This window comes from Schistocerca gregaria, chromosome 5, assembly GCF_023897955.1.
Source record: "Schistocerca gregaria isolate iqSchGreg1 chromosome 5, iqSchGreg1.2, whole genome shotgun sequence".
Classification (NCBI taxonomy): domain Eukaryota; kingdom Metazoa; phylum Arthropoda; class Insecta; order Orthoptera; family Acrididae; genus Schistocerca; species Schistocerca gregaria.
The window spans coordinates 11,040,428-11,061,584 of NC_064924.1; the positions used below are offsets into that span (position 1 = coordinate 11,040,428).

General features: G+C 42.9%; 1 non-coding gene across 1 annotated transcript; it reads left to right on the top strand.

The window, feature by feature from the left end:
• Window positions 1-20,833: 20,833 nt before the first annotated feature.
• Trnak-cuu (transfer RNA lysine (anticodon CUU)) lies at window positions 20,834-20,909 on the top strand. Its single transcript has one exon. It is a non-coding gene; the product is annotated as a tRNA-Lys (tRNA).
• Window positions 20,910-21,157: the final 248 nt, after the last annotated feature.

The following is a 21,157-nucleotide window of genomic DNA, read 5'->3' on the forward strand; positions in this document are numbered from 1 at the left end:
ATGGACGTGGGTGCACTCCCTCTGGCCAGTTTTCCAGCTGGCATTCCCAGGCGAGCTCAGCGAATATGCTGCGGCACGGGCAGGAGCTTGGCACCAGCCATACGTTTGGCTCCGGTCTCCTCATCGGCACCTGCCTCCAGCCCTCCGCATCACCGTCATCTGCTCGTCGACAGTACACGTCGACAGTGAGGAGGTTCGGGTGAAGGGAAGTGGTATCGTAGGTCGATACCACTGCCACTGTCGTCTCACAGTTGGTGACAGAAGCGCACCTTCCCAACGGACGCCAATAGCAATCGCGTGGAGACCTGGAACATCCAGTGGTGCGTGCCTGGTAGGTACGCCACGCCTTCAGGGCTCCGATTGCGAGCGCCCTCTGCCGCCACCGCGCAGGGTGGCCCGCGGCACCTGCGTGGCTCAGTCTCGCTTGCAGTCTCTGACAGTCTCCAGTCTTAGTCACCCTTCGACCGTTCGCTCATGCATTATTAGTGGGAGCCTCACACTGCACAACGCCCTTCATTTGATTCTTGTGGTAGCTGTTCGTTCTTTTGTAATTTTTTTTTCGAAACGCTTGAAGAAAGATATAAGTCAAGTAAAACTTGTGTTTACTGTATTTACGTGTTTGCTTGTCGTTTCTGCTCCTGTCCAGCTCCCTACAGTTGCTGCGCCACCTCGCAGCCCACCTCTCCTTACCTTTGTGTGTGAAGTGGTATACAACACGATCATCTGCCGTCTGTTTAATTCTGACCAGAAAAGTTCGGTACATCGTGGATACTGCACGAATGATGAAGTACTTACTTAACTGTAACTATTACTAAAGTACATATTTAACTGTGATGATTATCAAAAGTCTGTAGGTAATTGACACACAGTCAACACGGATTTAGAAAACATCGTTCTTGTGAAACACAACCGGCTCTCCACTCGCATGAAGTGTTGGGTGCTACTGACAAGGGATTTCAGATTGATTCCGTATTTCTGGATTCCAGGAAGCCTTTTGACACTGTACGACACAAGCGGCTTGTAGTGAAATAGCGTGCTTATGGAATATTGCCTCAATTATGTGACTAGATTCGTGATTTCCCGTCAGAGATGTCACAGTTCGTAATAATAGACGGAAAGACATCGAGAAAAACAGAACTGATTTCTGACGTTCCCTAAGGTAGTGCTTTAGGCCCTCTGCTGTTCCTTATCTGTATAAATGGTATAGGAGACAGTCTGAGCAGATGACGCTGTCGTTTATTGGCTACTAAAGTCATCAGAATATCTAAACGAATTGTAAAACGGTTTAGAATAGATATCTGTATGGTGTGAAAATTGGGAATTGACTCTAAATAACAACAAGTGTGAGGTCGTCCACATGAGTGCTGAAACGAATCCGTTAAACTTCGGTTACACGAGAAATCAGTCAAATCTAAGAGCCGCCAATTCAATACCTAGGAATTACAATTACAAACAACTTGAAATTGAACGAACACATAGCAAATGTTGTGGGGAAGGCTAATCAAAGACTGCGTTTTATTGGCAGGACACTTAGAAAATGTTAACAGATCTGCTAGAGAAACTGCCTACACTACGCTTGTCCGTCCTCTTTTAGAATACTGCTGCGCGGTGTGGAATCCTTACCAGACAAGACTGATGGAGTACATCGAAAAAGTTCAAAGAAGCACAGCACGTTTTGTATTATCGCGAAATAGGGGAGAGAGTGTCTTGAAATGATACAGGATTTGGGGTGGACATCATTAGCAATAAGGCGTTACTCGTTGCGGCGGAATCTTCTCACGGAATTCCAATCACCAACTTTCTCCTCTGAATGCGAAAATATTTTGTTGATACCGACCTACATACGGAGAAACGATCACCATGATAAAATAAGGGAAATCACAGCTCATACGAAAAGATATAGCTGTTCGTTCTTTCCGCGTGCTATACGAGATTGGAAAAATAGAGACTTGTGAAGGTGATTCGATGAACCCTTGACACATCCCCTTAGAAAAATTAATGAATGACTGTGCTGATAAACCTCTTACATTATTTGCTTTTCAAACAGCTGAGCAGAACTGAACGTACTCAGACATTTCGCTCTTTACCCATTCTGATCAACACTAAACTGACACACAATATTTTTAGAGCAACGCAATCTGGATTTCAATAATCCCTACAAAAAATGGCCCTGACTAACATTAATCTATACCTTTCACAAATCATTTACCTCACAAAAGTCTTCGTTACACGAACTACTGCAATACAGCGAGCGCCACTACTGCCAGCTAAATAAAAGACTCTGCTGGCGGCTCACCTCCAACTGCGCAACGCTATGCGCTGTTAACAGCCAACTGCCCAACACTACCATAGCAAACAACAATGAAAACCAGCCACAGACTGCACACAGCACAGCCAGTGATTTTCGTACAGAGCGCTACGTGGCGGTGGCCACCTAAACAGCCTACTTACACCCCCTGCCAGCCACTTAAATGAGATTTGCAGACTATCCATGTAAATGTAGAACTTTGATGATTTTGAAACAGGTTGACACAAACTTGTTCGTTGGAACAGTGAGTGTCTTCGTCTTATTATTTGTTGTTATTATTAAAAATTTCCGTACTTAGGGTTGATTAGGCTTATTAAATATCCCTAGAAGGCATGAATTTGTGCAGATTATCTTTCATTAACGGATGATTATCGTAGTTTCCGTGTACACATAGAAAATCGTAAGTCAGAGATGAAACAGACCTTCAGAGAGTACGTCTCTAGCGTATGTAACGCTATTGGTGTGAATTTAGAGAGTCAAGTGTTATAAAAATGGATGTACGACTGACTCTTGCTTCAAATCCTGTCTTAATACTTGTATCGTGTGCCAGTATCGTTTGCTAGTAATTTCTCTCTGGTGGGCCCCTGGATTATCATTATCATGTAAGAAGCTCTCGTACCATTTGTTACCATATCTGATAACGAATTAATTATAATCTGTTGGAAAGTGGCGTTCTGTTTTATTTAGTAGAAGAATCAGTAATATGTTGCTCTATTACTTAAAAATATTTTATGCGATTACAGAAGACAGTTGGAAGTGATCGATTTGTTGACGTCACATTCGCACGTCATTAGCGAGCTATCGATTCTAAATTACTTCGTACATTATTCCAGCTTACAATCTATAAACTTAACGAAATCAAATTGGAGCCGTTATCTTCATGTAGAGCTGGTTTTTTCACTGACTGCAATAATGACAGGGTTACGCATCATCAAGCGCACTATTTTCCAGCTCCGACCTATAACACTAAACACACTCATATCACTGAGCTTAGTAGCAAAATACTTTTGCATCCTCGTCGTATATGTGATGTGTCCCGCCACTCAAACATTCAGCTTTGAACTGTTACATTATATCATTTCATTTCATTTTGTGGGATGCATTACAACACTCGCAGCACATACTGACAGTATCACACGTCTCATCATTTGTCGCGTTTTTCTGAGTAAATCTACTTGTTCATTATGTCTACAGGCTGAATCCTTCTATGAAGCCTGGATTGTTACGCTGTCGCACTTTACTATACGTTGTCAGTTGCTTTTGTTTACTTAGCGTGCTGTAAGACACGTGAGTGATTTTCTAACGAACAGGGCATTGTCGGGTTTGGTTATTAACATTATAAAGGACTTTTAGATCAGGAAATAATTTTAGCCTGCAAATAATCAATAGCCAGTGCTAAGCTCTCCCGCTGTAGCCTGATTATCTCGTCCTCGAACGGTCCGTCTCCAGATTTTTGTGTAAAGTCACCACATTTGCAGCGTGAAGACAGTGACAGTCCACGGTCGTGTTCAGGACGCTGCGGATTAGGTAGAAATTTGTGGTAAGTTTCTGTGGGACTAAGCTGCTGAGGTCTAACATAAACTGACTTACACTAGTGACAACGCACACACCCATGCCCGAGGGAGGACTCGAACCTCCGATAGGGGGAGTCGCGAGAACTGTTGCAAGGCGCGGGTTTATGTGATAATCACTAAAAGAACGTAATTGTGACTCCGTCACCATGTATGCCCCCAAATGAGATTCTCACACCTCTTTATTGACACTTCCGAAGACCAGAATACTTATCAATTTGCTACTGTCTGGATCTGGTCTGTAAGAAACTAGGAGAACACGTGGCAGTCGGATTTTCGTAATTCTTTATATTCATGGTAGCTGCAGTTCGGAACATAAATGTATGTCGACCGTAACAGCTGATGCAACTCTAAAAAATTCTCGAGAAAATAGCCTCTGAAATTTTCCGAGTGGCTTCAATTCACCAAAGCTAGAACGACTTTTTTGGTGGAAATTGTGGCGGGTGCAGATTCGTTTTGTGACTGATGCTTAGTTTTGAATCAAGGTGCATGTTCTACTAATATTTTCGTGAAGGGTAAAATAAATAAACACGACAAAAAACGGTATCTTTCCACACAATAGTTGGCTCGCTGGTTCCAATCTCGTTTCGTCGATTTCTTTTTCATTCAAGTAGAATAGTTATGTCAAAAAAATGGTTCAAATGGCTCTGAGCACTATGAGACTCAACTTCTGACGTCATCAGTCCCCTATAACTTAGAACTACTTAAACCTAAGTAACCTAAGGACATTACACAGATCCATTCCAAATACCTATGTCACTTAAACATAAAATTCATAAAATATTTGCTGATTATCATTTTAATGCATAATGGGAAATAACTGGGTACATAGATCAGATACAGCAAAATGCTTTAGACAAAAGCTGTAGGTGGCAAAGAGGGTCACACATTGCTACTAATGGCTGTGACCTTGAACGGAATTTTAATGGTTATTTCGAGGTTAAAGTGATTTTTTATATGGGAACACTAATACTTGAATTAAGTTTTGAAAATAATGGCAAAATTTTACATATAAAATGATATATTATACAAGGTCGTCGCAAGGTTCAGTGAAGGTCAAATCAGCAACTACGTTTTTGGTTCTAGTAGGGATTAAATCTGAATAGAAAAGGAATACAGCGAAATGCAATGCTACATAAAAATGGGAAGGGACATGAAGTGTCACGTATTATCACCAAAAACTATGATCTTGTAGTTAATTATCGAAGGTTGGTACAAGATTGCATTTCGTTTCGTGGAAACCCTATTTATGATATCGGGTATGGAAATAGCGAAGAGATATTTGAAATTTGAGTTTTAATGACCATAGTTTCAGAGATGTTTGCGGAACTTGCCTGTCCGGCACAGGATGTTAAATGAAACACCTGTCAGCTGTCTAATTTCCAAACTTTTATTTTGTTTGGCTACCAGTTTCGGTGATTTATTACGCTGACCGACATGTAGGAAGATTGCAACCTCGGTTCCGGTCAAACCAGGTGCTAGCTTTCAAATACCGGTATCCGTAGATTTCTGCTTGACACAGCGGTCACTTCAGCCTTCATCCGATGATGGCTGAAGTGATCGCTATTGATACCGGTATTTGAATGCTGGCCCCTGTTTTGACCGGTACAGGGGATGGAATCTTCCTTCACGTCGGAAAGGGTGCCTGAAGATGGCATGGTAAATAACCGAAACTGGTAGCCAAATGGTTGAAGTGATCGCTGTATCAAGCAGAAATCTACAGATGGCAGTATGAGAATGTTGGTCCCTATTTCTATCGGAACCGAGGATGAAATCTTCCTTCACGTCGGTCAGGGCGCCTGAACATGGCGTAGTAAATCGCCGAAACTGGTACACAAATAAAATAAAACTTAGGAAATTAGTCAGCTGAAATGTGATTGATTTGACATCCTACAACGTATAATTGTAATTTTGACATTTACAAGACAGAACAAGCATAAATAAAACGTACGTATTCGATTTGCAAATCGTCGTGGGAGTCCCCTGCCTCTAATTCCCCGGGGATGTCCCTTACAATTTGTATCTATCCCTGTATTTTGCTGCATCCTTCCTCTATTCCGATTTAATTCCTACTATAATCAAAACATGTGCGTTTGTTTGACCTTCACTGGACCTTTTAATGTCCTTGAACAACGTATCATTTTATACGTGCAATTTGCCACTCTTTTCAGACCTGAAATCAAGTATTAGTGTTCTCAGTGGCTGTGTCCGTGCGAGTGGAGCAGTGTAAAGGGGACGATAGTACTCACAGTGGAGCAGCGGGTGTTCGTTGTGGAAAGTTACGTGACAGCAAAGTGGTGGAAACGGTGTGGTCAGTTGTTTGCTGAGATGTTTAATGGTATCAAAGTGCCAGTAAAAGAGTTCCATGCAACATTTAGTCCGCAAATGGCGTCCGACTGGACCTGTTTCAATCAAGTCAAAAAAAAATATATTCCGAAAATGTGGCTGCAGTTCACCAGAAAATGCTCCGAAGTCCTACCAAATCAACTGACGCCTATCGCATACCACGTCGATCATGCGGATGAATACTCGACCTGGGCTTGCACATGCATCCCCACCGAGTGTCTGTTGTTCATGCATTAAAGCCAGGAGATGCTCCTCAGCTCCTCCAGTTTTTCGAGTGTCTGTTCACTAAGGTAAGAATGAACGGCTTCGACATGGATCTGTTCTTGATGCCTGATGAAGCCTAGTTCCACCTGAGTGGTTATGTCAACTCACAGAATCACAAGTTATGTCAACTCACAGAATCACAAGTTCTGGGCAGAAGAGAATGCGAATAACTTCCACGAAACAACATTGCACGATCAGAAAATTGGGATTTGGTGTGCAGTATCTGCACGCCACATTATTGGGTCCCTCTTCTTTCATCATACGCTGACTTCGGCATGTTACGTTTCCAACATTTAGGAACCATTTGTGGCCCCATTAACAGACGAGTAAAAGACTTGTAGTTACTTGCAAGAGGATAGAGCAACTGCCCATACCAGCTGGCAGATCCTTGGGGCACATTTACAAAATTTTCGAGACTGACAGAGTTGTTTGCACAGGTCGATAAAATGGTTCAAATGGCTGTGAGCACTATGGGACTTAACTTCTGAGGTCATCAGTCCCCTAGAACGTAGAACTACTTAAACCTAACTAACTTAAGGACATCACACACATCGATGCCCGAGGCAGTATTCGAACCTGCGACGTAGCGGTCGCGCGGTTCCAGACTGTAGCGCCTAGAATCACTCCGTCACTTCGGCCGGCTGCACAGGTCAGTCTGGTCGCAATGCTACCTGACCACCCAGGTAACCTGATCTGTTAGTGTGCGATTACTTTATGTGGGGAGCTGTCAAATTTAAGGTGTATCGCAACAACCCTCATAGCCTATAAGTACTGCAACAGAACATTCCGGACGATATTTTAGCAATTCCAGCAGTCCATCTTCGATGCACCTTTAGAAAATTCCTGATCAAGACCCAAAAGTGCCAAGATATGAATGGTGCAATAGCAAAACATGTGCTATAGTCAGGTTGGTACTCTTCCTTTTCTATGCTCTGTATTTTTGTACCATGGAAGTCAGTACTGTGTGTCACGTCCCCTCCCCCCCCCCCCCTCCCCCCACCTAGTTGGTTTTGTGAACTGAAGAGGCTCGTAAATCTTCTGAGTCGATTTTGTCGTTACTTTTTGAGAGTTGCAGTGAACAGCGTTCGGGGGTCCATATTTTAGTTTTGAACTCCACAAACCACAAAAATAAAGAAATTTACGAGGCCCGACCGCCGTGTGGCCTCCTCGTGAGTATTTTTCACAGTCTTATCCGTGGAAGAATTCTGGAGTTTCGCAACCGCAGCAGGTGATTGCAGCCGCCGGCCCGCACGCCACGTCGCGTGCAGCCGCCGCGTCCGCCCGCCGCAGCCTCTCCCCCCTGCCACGCACCGCTCCCCTTGTGCTCCTCGGCTAGTGTATGGCGTATGCCGATCGCAGTGAAGCGTGCTCGGAAGTCTTCAACAACTAAGTCCTGGCCTTGTCACTCTTTCATCTGTGTCATCAATCATTTTTTCACGAAAGACATCATGAAATTTACAAAGCTAAACGACATACATTTCTCGTAACGTAAATGCCAGTCAAATGGACTATCTATTGTAAAATTTCATATCGTCAGTCTCTTTTAAGCCCTGCAACTGCGTTACATAAAATATCGTTATGCAGTGAGGTGATAAAGGTCACGGGACACCTCCCAATCCCGTGTCGGACCTCCTTTTTCCCTGCGTATGGCAGCAAGTCGACACGACACGAACTCATATCGCTGGAAGTCCCCAACAGAAATTGAGCCGTGCTGCCTCTATAGTCATTCATAAGCACGAAACTGTTGCCAGTGCACGATTTTTGCTCAAATTCACCTGTCGATTCTGTCCCGTATATGTTCGATGGGACTCGTGTTGGGCGATCTGACTGACCAAATCGGTCGTTCGGACTTTCCAGAATGTTCCTGAAACCAGTCTCGAACAATGGTACCTAGGTGACACGGCATCATTGGTTCGGAACTTGAAGTCCACCAATGGCTACAAATGGTTTCCAAGCAGCCAAACATAACCACTTTCAGTTAATGATTTGGACGAGTCCATTTCGCAGATACAAAGCCTACACCATTATGGAGCGACCAGACCACCAGCCTGCACAGTGCCTTGTTGACAACTTGGGCCCATGCCTTGGTGGGGCGTGCGCGACACTCGAACCCTACAACCGGCTGTGAGCAACTGGAACTGGGAGTCACCTGAGCAGGCCACGGTTTTCCGGTCGTCCAGGGTACAACCGGTACGGTCACGAGTCCAGGACAGGCGCTTCACGCCACGTCGTGCTCTTAGCAAAGGTACTCGCGTCGTTCGCCTGCTGTCGTAACCCATTAACGTCAAACTTCGCCACACTGTCCTAACGGATACGTTCCCCGTACCTCCCACTTCGATATCTGCGGTTATTTCACGCAGTATTGCTTGTCTGGTAGCACCGACAACTCTACGGAAACGCCACTGCTCTCGGTAGTTAAGTGAAAGCCCTCGGCAGCTGCGTTGCCTGTGGTGAGAGGTAATGCCTGAAATTTGGTATTCTCGGCAAACTCTTCACACTGTGGCTCTCGGTATATTAAATTCCCTAACGATTTATGAAACGTAATTTGCAGGTGTCTAGCTCCAAGTACTACTCTGCGTTCGAAGTCTGTTAATTGCCGTCGTGCGGCCATGATCATGTGGAATATCTTCCCACATGAATCACCTGAGTACAAATGACTGTTCCGTCGATGCATTGCCCTTTTATACCTTATGTACGCTATACTACCACCATCTGTATAAGTGCATATCACTATCCCATGACTTTGTGACCCCAGTGTACATTTTTACCGAGAACACAATTGATTTTCTGTACACCATAACCTCTTGCACCGCGTTAGAGCATAAGAACAGGTTCAGAAAGAAGCAGTCACAGAGTTTCCCGACATGTGATGTCACGCTGACGTTATAGTGACGTGTGGCACCACATGACGGGAAGCCTTGTTTGGTTGTTTCTGAGCTTGCTCTGATACATTTACCAAAAAGAAACCGCCACATCCCGAAGTGTTTTGTCACTCAGCGAGCAGGCTACTGACTGGGTACACACGGTCTCGCAGGAGGAATGGTCAGTATTCAGGGATATTACACGAACCATCATCTGAAACAAAAGATTCTACTAAACATGAACTCTAAAACGTATACCTTACGAGATATGAGCATTTGTTCGTCTCCGGAACTGTGAAACACATCTCTTTTACTGAACAAATCTTCATAGCTCTTAACGTATGCATTTTAGACTCCATTTTTACTATACAATTTTTTCTGCTTTAGTCCACACTATCTACTTCCAAAATATGGAAAGCAAAGGGCTTGCAATAGAACATATTTATTTCACAGTATCGAAGAGAAACAATCGCTCGTAACTATTAAGATATACGTCTTAGAGTCCGTGTTTACCACACTTTTTGCCAAAATGGTTCAAATGGCTCTGAGCACTATGGGACTTAACTTCTGAGGTCATCAGTCCCCTAGAACTTAGAACTACTTAAACCGAACTAACCTAAGGACATCACACACATCCATGCCCAAGGCAGTATTCGAACCTGCTACTGTAGCAGTCGCGCCTTGCCGGACTGAAGCGCCTAGAACCGCTCGGCCACAACGGCCGGCAAACTTTTTGCCACTAATGATCGTTATGTCAGCTCCCTAAAAACTGACCATTGCTCTTGGGACACCCTGTGTTATCGGCAGGTGCTTGCAATCTGCGTCCACCATAAATTTGTAGGCCTATACCTGGGAATTTCTTACAATAAATAAAGTGCCGTCTGGCAAGGGTCTCCCGTCGGGTAAACCGTTCGCCGGGTGCAAGTCTTTCGAGTTGACACCACTTCGGCGACTTGCGTGTCGATGGGGATGAAATGAGAATCATAAGGACAACACACACCCAGCACCTGAGCGGAGAAAATCTCCGACCGAGGCAGGAATCGAACCCGCTCTTAGGTATGACATTCCGTCGCTACCAGGGGCGAACATTTCTTACAATTACAAGAAACAACCACGCACATCAATTTTTCATCCATAAAATACCCGCAGTCACAAGCAATGTTATCCATAGCTCATTCAACCACTCAACAATTCATAAATCTGCCGGTTCGACACACTTGCTCCACAGGATTAACAGAACCCCTCTTAAATAAAAAAGCTACATAGAGGAACTAAAGATAATCAAACAAATTGCCGTTTAAAACTACTACAAAACAGCCTTCATAAACAAGCTCAACTACTAGGTAAAAATGAAACACAAAAATAGTGGCCACACGTTCAAAAGCACAACCAACAGATCTGAAAACCCAGAGGCAGAACACACACAACACAGCAGACTACACCACATCAAGAAAAACAGACAGATGGTACGTACTAACATACAATAACAAAATAATCCCAAGAATTGGAGACATCTTGGAAAAGCAAGGGATCCCAATAACATTCAGAACAAACAAAGCACTTCAGTAAAGGGTAAGACCAGACAAAAGAACGTCAGACGAGCTCAGCAATGCTGGAATATACCAACTCACATGTAACCCCTGTCACGCCCAATACGTAGGATAAAGAGGCAGAAATATCCGAACGAGGTAAAGACTGATAGAAACATTCCACTTTCGCAGAACACCTAATGAACAAAAACCATAACCCCACTACTATCGAAAGTTATCTACACATCTTGAAACACAGCAGCAACTTATACCAAAAACTGGCAACAAAATTACTACATGCAAAAGACTACAGTGGAATGGGAAAAGGTAATAAACGAAAACACAACATATGAAGATGGTGTCTGTTCTTTCGGACATGTCCGAAAGAACAGATTCCATCTTCATATAGTTAAGGCTAACCGGTCATTGACCTTCTTCTGTGCGGATGCACAAGTATTGCCCGAACTCTTACGGGACTCGGTAAGATTGTCTGCCGCGAATGTAGTGTGTGGACGTTAAGTTGGGAACGTGGGTCCCACGGGGAGCGTGCAAGGGATAAGTCGCTGCAAGCGCACTATCCTCTTTGCCCTCGGTGGCTCAGATGGATAGAGCGTCTGCCATGTAAGCAGGATATCCCGGGTTCGAGTTCCGGTCGCAGCGCACATTTTCAACTGTCCCCGTTGATGTACATCAACACCTGTCAGCAGCGTAGGGTCTTGATGTAATTATCATGAAAACATAACACTATGCGACAACATACACTTTATGGCTCTGAGTGAACTGACCGAGAACAAAGAAAGGAAAGAACATACACGCGAAATAACCACTCCCAAGTAACTCACAGACATAAATAAGGAACAGATGCCCTCAGAGCTCCCGTTACAATTTTCATAACCTTCTCGCAACATGCAATACATTTCTAGCGACACACGTGAACAGACATAATATTATGGATTATGAAGGAAGTGCGAAAGTTTTGTTTTTATTTGCATAAAAGTAGCTGCAAGTCGTCCAACGAACGTGAGAGCACAACAAACTAAGTAACAGCCTAGTGCACTCGAAAACTGTATCCACAACACTAACGCAGTTCCAATTGTATGCTGCTGATGTACGTAAGGTCACGTTTTCTATTTGTTTACTAACAGCCGCTCACACAGCTGCAGATGATATGATGCATGCCCAGAAAAGCGGCAACAGAAAAATACAGAAAATATGCCGAAATCAGCGATAACAATCTTAAAAGCACGCTGTAACGTTTAATAAATAAGACAGTACGAAAGTATTCAGTCAAAACAAGATTTAATGTTTGACAGTGTTTTATAACTATGCTATTTTCTGCACATTTTAGATCCAAAGAACCCACTGACGAAGGCGATATTTGTCGTTGGAACCAGTTTAGGCAATCAATAAGTAAATAACGAAAAGTGTTTTGCGTCAATGTGGTCTCACAATTCCCACATTGTTGTTTTTGTATGCAAACATGAACCAAATGGAAGAGTTCCAAGATAAAATTACAGATTCATAATATTAGGCCGTTACGATTGGAACATTTAATTAACACCGAGGAATATGCTGAACATAGGTACTAGTGATTACTGGTAACTAATGCTACCTCACTCTTCTCTTACTCTTGATTCGGATTTGCATGCCTTGCACAGATGAAATAACGTTGAAAGCACTGTGTGTGTTGGGAAAAGCACGCAATCATCAGCCGGCAGCGGTGGTCTCGCGGTTCTAGGCGCGCAGTCCGGAACGGTGCGACTGCTGCGGTCGCAGGTTCGAATCCTGCCTCGGGCATAGATGTGTGTGATGTCCTTAGGTTAGTTAGGTTTAAATAGTTCTACGTTCTAGGGGACTGATGACCACAGCAGTTGAGTCCCATAGTGCTCAGAGCCATTTGAACCATTTTTGCAATCATCGGGGGCAGCTGTACCGGCCGCCATCCCTAGAGCTGCCGAGGGTCGCTAGCCTACCGGCCATCAGCTGCGCTTTTCTAGTGACGAGCACAACAGCAGAGACAGGATCTGCCATGGTGCAAACTCCTCGCGAATAACTTTTACAGCCTAAGAGCGGACTGAAAAGGAACTACTGTGACCAAATGTAGAAAGCTGACTGTCTTTCCAGGAAGCAACGGACACCAGCAAAAAACATCTCTAAGATAGACTGTGTCCCACAATTTGGGATCTTTGAAAACGTGAGACACGGCTGAGCATAATGACTCCACATAAAACAAACGTTGACACAGTGTGAGAACTGCCAGGATATGCTGACGTAAATAAACTACAGACTAGAGTGAGAAACAAAACAGTGACGGTAAGGACCGCCTCATTGGCCACATAGAGAGACAGGCAGTGTGTGAACCGGCGTTTTTCCTTCATAGACGGTGTGATAAACGTTACTGGTTAACTAGCTACAGGTAGGGCGCTAGTGTTTTCTAAGGTGCATTTTTTGGCACTTGGAAGATCTGGAGCCCAGCCAACCTGAATTTAGTAAGAGATACAAAAAGCGGCTATGCAATGTTTCGTTTTAATTAAGACCTTCCTGAATCCACACTGCCAGACTGCCACACTGAGAACTATTGCCGACTTCGCCAGCATGCTGCGGCGTCTCAGCTGATGTCACAGATGTGATGCATACCCTACTATGGTACTTAGAAAAGCCTTCAGTATGCAATGCAAGACATTTTTCTCGGCCAGTTTCGGTTGAAAAAATTCGTAATTTGTAGTGAGACATCGTGGACTACTCGCGCTTGAGACCCTATAGCTTCATGAAGTTACGATAAGCGGCGGCGGTATATGTTGCATGACGATCACTGACACTTCGTGATCACAATTAATTCACTTGCGTGTTTATTAACATCTTTACCCACCATCCCTATGTCGGATATGCAAAGGCCTTGTTAAATTAATATTGCGACTGTTTGTCATTTGTTTGTCAATAATTTTACCAGAATAATTCAAAGTAATTGTGATTCGGGTCTCATTTAGTAGTCACAAGTTTCCCCGGTAACTCCTCGGAGAGCACCATGATATTACTGCGACAACTGCTAGGCCCACCTCCCAGTTTTAAAACCGTGCCATCTTGCATTCTGTCCATCTCCTGACGTAGCAGTTAGAGTTTCAGAACTTTAAATCAACAGAAGGATATAGGTCACTGTACCAAATTAAATTCGCCAAAGAAAAAATAGTTTTAAGTGTTGGTGTAGAGCCATTTAAGTATTTCTTTTCGGTGATGTTTGTCAGTATTTGTCTGTCATTGCTGACATGCAGAATTATCATTGAAATTTTGGAGGGGATTTTACTTCTTTTATAATTTTGTAATTTTAGAGAGTTTGTTGGACAGATGTAGTAGTTTCGTCGAGACATCGAGTGTTCATACGAGGGCTGGAACTTTAATAGTGGCAACTACTTATTTACAGCTCGTACAAAATAGATACGTGTTTCGAAATTGTACTGATCTTCAGAGTAGTCACCAGCATTGTGCATAACCCGCTGCCACTCTTAGCAGCGCCAGTTGTGCCGGCCGCGGCGGTCTAGCGGTTCTAGGCGCTCAGTCCGGATCCGCGGGACCGCTACGGTCGCAGGTTCGAATCCTACCTCGGGCATGGATGTGTGTAATGTCTTTAGGTTAGTTAGGTTTAAGTCGTTCTAAGTTCTAGGGGACTGATGACCGCAGATGTTAAGTCCCATAGTGCTCAGAGCCATTTTTTTAGTGCCAGTTGTGTTCACAGTTCGACTGGCGCGGTCTAATGCTCGACGAATTTGTAGCAGTTCTGAAGCGAATCTCTTGAAGTGTTTCCTTCAGTTTGTAGCTCGAGTTGAAGTCACGAGGACTTAAGTCAGATGAGTGCAGTAAGTGGTATAGCACTTAGCAGCCCCATCAGTCAAACAAATCAGTAACATCTTGCACTGTACGTGCTTGAGCATTGTCCTGCAAAATGATGGTTAGGTCCAGCAGAAAGTGTCATCACTTCTGTCTCTATGCTGTTCAATTGTGGAACGCAACCCACGACCAGCTTAGAGAAGTGATGACACTTTCTGCAGGACCTGACCACCATTTTACAGAACAATGTTCAAGTACGTACAGTGCAGGCTGTTACCGATTTGTTTGACTGATGGGGCTGCTAAGTGCTATACCACCTACTGCACTCATCTGACTTAAGTCCTCGTGACTTCAACACGAGCTATAAACTAAAGGAAACACTTCAAGAGATTCGCTTCAGTACTGCTACAAATTCGTCGAGCAATAGACCGCGCCACTCGAACTGTCAACACAACTGGCACTGCTAAGAGTATTCTACGACTTCCACATCACTGACAACGGGTTATACACAATGCTGGTGACTAGTTTGAAGGTTAGTAAAATTTTGAAACACGTATCTATTTTGTACGAGCTGTAAATAAATACTTGCCATTATTAAATTTCCAACCCTCGTTAAACCTGAAAATGGGGAAAACGGAATCAGATTTAAATGAATTGAAGGGACGTTCAAGTGAAGTAGGGTGTCGTTTATACGTTGTTCGCTGTCTGGAGTGTCATTTAAAGGATCATGGTAGGCCTTTCAATCGATCGTTACCCACGGTATGTGATGTTTTCAACCGCTATACAGGGTGGTCCATTGATCGTGACCGGACCAAATATATCACGAAATAGGGGACAAACTAAAAAACTACAAAATCCAAACTTGTCTAGCTTGAAGGGGGAAACTAGATGGCGTTATCGTTGGCCCTCTAGATGGCGCTGCCATAGCTCAAATGGATATCAACTGCGTTTCTTTTTAAAATAGGAACCCCCATTTTTATTACATATTCGTGTAGTACATAAAGAAATATGAAAGTTTTAGTTGGACCACTTTTTTCACTTTGTGATAGATGGCGCTGTAACAGTCAAAAACATATGGCTCACAATTTTAGACGAACAGTTGGTAACCGGTAAGTTTTTTAAATTAAAATACAGAATGTAGGTACATTTGAACATTTTATTTCGGGTGTTCCAATGTGATACATGTACCTTTGTGAACTTATCACTTCTGAGAACGCATTCTGTTACAGCGTGATTACCTGTAAATACCACATTAACGCAAGAAATGCTCAGATTGATGTCCATCAGCCTCAATGCATTTGGCAATATGTGTAACGACATTCCTCTCAACAGCGAGTAGTTCGCCTTCTGTAATGTCCACACATGCATTGACAATGCGCTGACGCATGATGTCAGGCGTTGTCGGTGGATCACGATAGCAAATATCCTTCAACTTTCCCCACAGAAAGAAATCTGGGGACGTCAGACTCGTCAGCAAAAAAAGTGGGTCACCCCTGAATTCCAACGTGTAGGCTGCACTTGAAGGAATGCAACCAACATAGCATATCTGTGTTGCACATAGTCGCAACCCTCCACAGTACAGTCGTTGTAAGATACACAATGGGTACCGCTAGAGACTACTAGAGAACACCGGTCTTTATGACAGCCACGATAGTGCAGAAGAGATCAGACGGTCCTTAACGTTTGTAAACTAAACTTAATTACAATAAGTGACATTTCAAATGTTATGGGACAACTAGTTTTCTCATATAAATCGTTCAGTAATCCTTAGGCACAATTAAAAATTTGAGACAGTATATGGATTTATAAAGTTGTATGGCAATTGGAAACAAGTTCTTTGCTGTCTAAAAGGTTTACCCAACACATGCTGAACGTCGTTCAATCTCCAACGGGGAGTGGTTTCGCATCAACTTTATGTAATACTAAGCAGTTAAAAGAAAACGTGATTAACGGCGGCAACCACTCTACGGAAATCCCAACATTAACAGCGAATCACAAGTAATATCATTGTTCACATTACTCATGAACAGTTACTTGTACACGAAGTTGTACTTTAAATGACATGACCAAAGTCTTCGTTCTGGATCCGGATGCAAACCCAGAATGTAAATCCACTGTTAACCAAGCAAAGCTTTGTGCCTTATGGAGACTCGATCACTAGGTAGAAAGAGACGTCAAATATTGACGTTTGTACCAACAGTATCAGTTATCAATTCTCAACTTGAACGTAAATGACGATAATATTTTTACGAAAGCAGGAACCTTAACATGACAATTACCTTCTTGGTAATTAACCTCGAAGGACGTTGTATAGCGTTGCATTGTCAAGGAATAAAGGATGCACATGTTTAAAATTGAAATGCCATCATGTAATGCTGGGGACAAGGATGAGAATCCAGCACCTAATCGGATTGTTGAATAAGTACGTAAAATCAGAATGTAGATATCACAGTTTGTCACTAGTAGTGGGTTTGGAACCTTAAATGACGACTGAAGTTGTATTGCCTGACCGGGATTCGAACCCGGCGCCTACCGCCGTTGTTGTCTAACAAGGAACAGACGAGAAATGTCCAATGTTGGTCCACCATCAGTGAGATGTGCACACGTTTAACTAGAAATAAGGTGACGAAAACGTCTATGCTTACTGAGAGTCGAACGCCGCACACATGGTTATGAAGACACGTTAATAATCAACTTCATATTCAGTAGTAGCTAGGAGTAGCATGTTTAGTTGCAAACCTGCCTTACTCATCCCTAGTAACGTGTTGCCTAATATCTGCGATATCATGATGTTAATTTACAAGTGGATTGACTGCCGTAAAGAGCAATGTTCTCTAGTAGTCGTGTATCATTGAGATGTAAATGAAGTGCCTCAGCAGAAAGTAATTTCCGCCGTGCAGCACGTATTGTTTCAGAGACACTGAGTACTTGTTATAAGTGCACAAAACGTGTATTATATACTAAGTATATACTATTATTTGGAGAAGCTGCCGCCAAACTTGTTTACTTTTACATTCCGCTTAGTTGTCGTGGTTAATACAAGTTTTCTTAACACTACATCTAATGCACAGATAGTTTCCTGCTTCATGCTTTTGCTAGCTAGGTGAAATATTTTGTGGTAGCTATGTTTAAAATGAATGTATTTTTGAAAGTATTGTTCGTCAAATATTTAAATAAATCATTAACTTAGGTGTGCCTGCACATGTTATAGCACAATAGCGGTAGCTGCCTTAGTTTGTACTACAGACTTGGGTAGGTTAGGTGTAACTTTTTGATCCTTCAAGGGGTGACCGTAGCCATGCGGCCCGGGTCTGTACTAGCCGCGGCTCGCGAGCTACGCTTCAGCCAGGCTGGCCGAGGCGAGACGCAAGTGAGCGAGCTGGCGGTGGCGTTGGTGGGCCAACAGCCCGGGACGAGCCAGCACGGCTGCGGCGCATGCCTCTGCCTCTGCCGCTCCGTTTGACGTAAATATGTTTACCTTCTCTCCTGGAATCAGTATAAGAGCGGCAAGCAGAAATACACATAAGGCTGTCTGCCGTAATGGCTCACTGGGAGAGGTCTATTCGAGGTAGAGTAAAAAAACGGCTCAAATGGCTCTGAGCACTATGGGACTTAATATCTGAGGTCATCAGTCCCCTAGAACTTAGAACTACTTAAACCTAACTAACCGAAGGACATCACACACATCCATGCCCGAGGCAGGATTCGAACCTGAGACCGTAGCAGTCGCGCGGATCCAGCTGAAGCGCCTAGAACCCCTCGGCCACTCCGAGCGGCCGCGGTAGAGTCGTCGCTCTCATTGAGGGAGGAGGATGTTCCATCAGAGAAGCTGGCAGACGGTATGGCGTACCACATACCACTGCAACGAGATGGTGGAGGATCTACCTTGAAAGAGGAACCACCAACAGGGCTCCTGGATCAGGCAGGAAGAGAGTGATATCACAGCAGGAAGACAGGGACCTAGTGTCTAGGAGCCCAGAAAATCCCTTTCTGAACGCCAAGCAGTTGCGGCGGGAGACGAACTTCCCCGTGTTGCGTTCGCTGTGTTACTCAGTGGTTTGGTATTTAACTAATTTGTAAATGAAAATGATAATCTTATTTTATTACATTGAGTAATTAGTAAATTATTTTCCTCCCGTCTAAAGATTTGGTCAAGTTGCTAAAGATCTCCAAGCTAACGTTGTGTTAAAGTGTTGTCTGTGAGCTGTGTAAGTGTCGCTAAATCACAGTTCATACAATGGATTCTCTACAACTATTGATTAAGATGGAAGCAGTTATCTTCAACAAAATGATCATTAAAACCACAGAATATTAGCCGCGCACAACACTGACGTATGTTACCTAAAACAATATTCTTCGCAACTCGTGCGTAATTAATTTCGGCTCCGTACATCAGCTAGAAAAGTTTGTTATAACGAACGTGCATTGAGCACTGCTTTTAAAGAACCAATCTGATTCGAATTATTTTCATTAAAATGAGTTCGGAAACCCCGGTGCACATTTATTTTTACACATTTGTATTACGTTCGGCATTTATGTCCGCAGAGTTGCGTAATTTGAATTTGCCACTGAAATAATTATTAAGATGGCGGCAGACAATTGATAGAGACTTTCTGTTGTTAGACCAAATGAGTAAGTATTTGAAATGATTATTGAACATCATTTTCGTATTGTGCACTATTTAGACTCCATCAAGCAAACATTTGATTTTTTTCTAAGGAAAAGAGACAAAAACGCGATATAAATCGCTATCATCAATGGCTGCGCTCCTTGCAGCGGAAATAAATAATTAACACAGATAATGCTTACTGAGAGAGGAATTAAAGTTACAAATAATTATTCACTCACGTTTATAATAATAATAAACTCTATTTTCAAGTAATAATTAACAAATAATTACAATTTCTTAACAGACCTCAGTTTGATATTTGTCCGCAACTTACAAAAGCTAAAAACAAAGGAAGACAAACGCAGATCATAATAGCAGTTTACAATCATCATTGTCTTTGTATGATGCACATCGATGTGTCCAAGTACTTCATAGAATATTATATAAATAATTAATATTTATAAGTTTTCATACGTCGAATAGATAATGTTTATAACTGTTAGAGGCATAAATTCATCTCGTCCCACTGTAGCCAAAAATTTATCACGTGGATGTTACAATGCCCCTTTGGCTGAGAAAAAAATCAGTTGACCTATTTTTTTTATCACTGCACGTAATCCACGTAGATTTGCTACTCTCAAGATGTAAATGTTTAGTTTCAATGTTGTTTTAGACATGATAAAATTATAGTTGAATCGAGTACTTTAAATGACTTCAGTGACAATTATCTCGGAAATTGCTGCGGATACTTCCCGGATTAACTTATCCCCCCCCCCCCCCCCATTTGGGTTCATTGGACTCGGAAAACTGGGAATAAAACTGTGCAAGGGATTCAAGAAAATACAGACACCTACTTTTATCAGTCAGGCTTGACGTGAATGTAGAAAAAAAAAAAAATGCTGGAAAATGCAAATTAATGACTCTGTTATAAACATCTAAGATAATGAATGTTTTCTCATGGTGGTATATCACAAAATTTCCAAAGTCACTCATTTATCGAATGTCCTAAGAATTTGCTGCTGACGTCGTCAAACCGCCGCCGTGTCGAGCCGTTGGACCGCAGATAGGTAGTGGCTGCTGCTGGACCGCCCCCCGCCGAGTCGGTGGGGCGTCGGTTGCCGTCAGCTGCATCGTGGTTTGGATCTGCTGCTGGCTAGAAGTCGCGCTGCAGCAGGTCTTGTTTCTCCTTTCCCACGTCCCTCAGTTTAAGACGGGTACATGAAACGTCAAAATATAAGCGTCAGTGACAACATAATTACTACTCTCATCCTGTGGAAAAGTTTATTGGTGTCCATTTCACTCGCATTCACACGGATAAAATTAGACTGCTTATGGAGTATGTTCTGTATTTTGACACTGTTCAACACAATGTAGTGAGTCACATGTAAGTTTATCACAATATGCACATTTTGAACACTACAACGTTAACCATACAAGTGTCCGTAGTGTGCTTCGTTCACTTAAGCGGAATGTAAATATTTTCGCGACGCGCTGCGTAGCCAACGTTGCATTATTGTTTTGCTGCCCGGCTAGCTCAGTCGGTAGAGCATGAGACTCTTAATCTCAGGTTCGGGGGTTCGAGCCCCACGTTGGGGGCCAGTGTAGCGTTCGCTGTGTTATTCAGTGGTTTGGTATTTAACTAATTTGTAAATGAAAATGATAATCTTATTTTATTACATTAAGGAATTACTAAATTATTTTTCTCCTGGCTAAAGATTTGGTCAAGTTGCTAAAGAACTGCAAGTTAACGTTGTGTTAAAGTGTTGTCTGTAAGTTGTGTAAGTGTCGCTAAATCACAGTTCATACAACAGATTCTATACAACTATTGATTAAGATGGTAGCAGTTA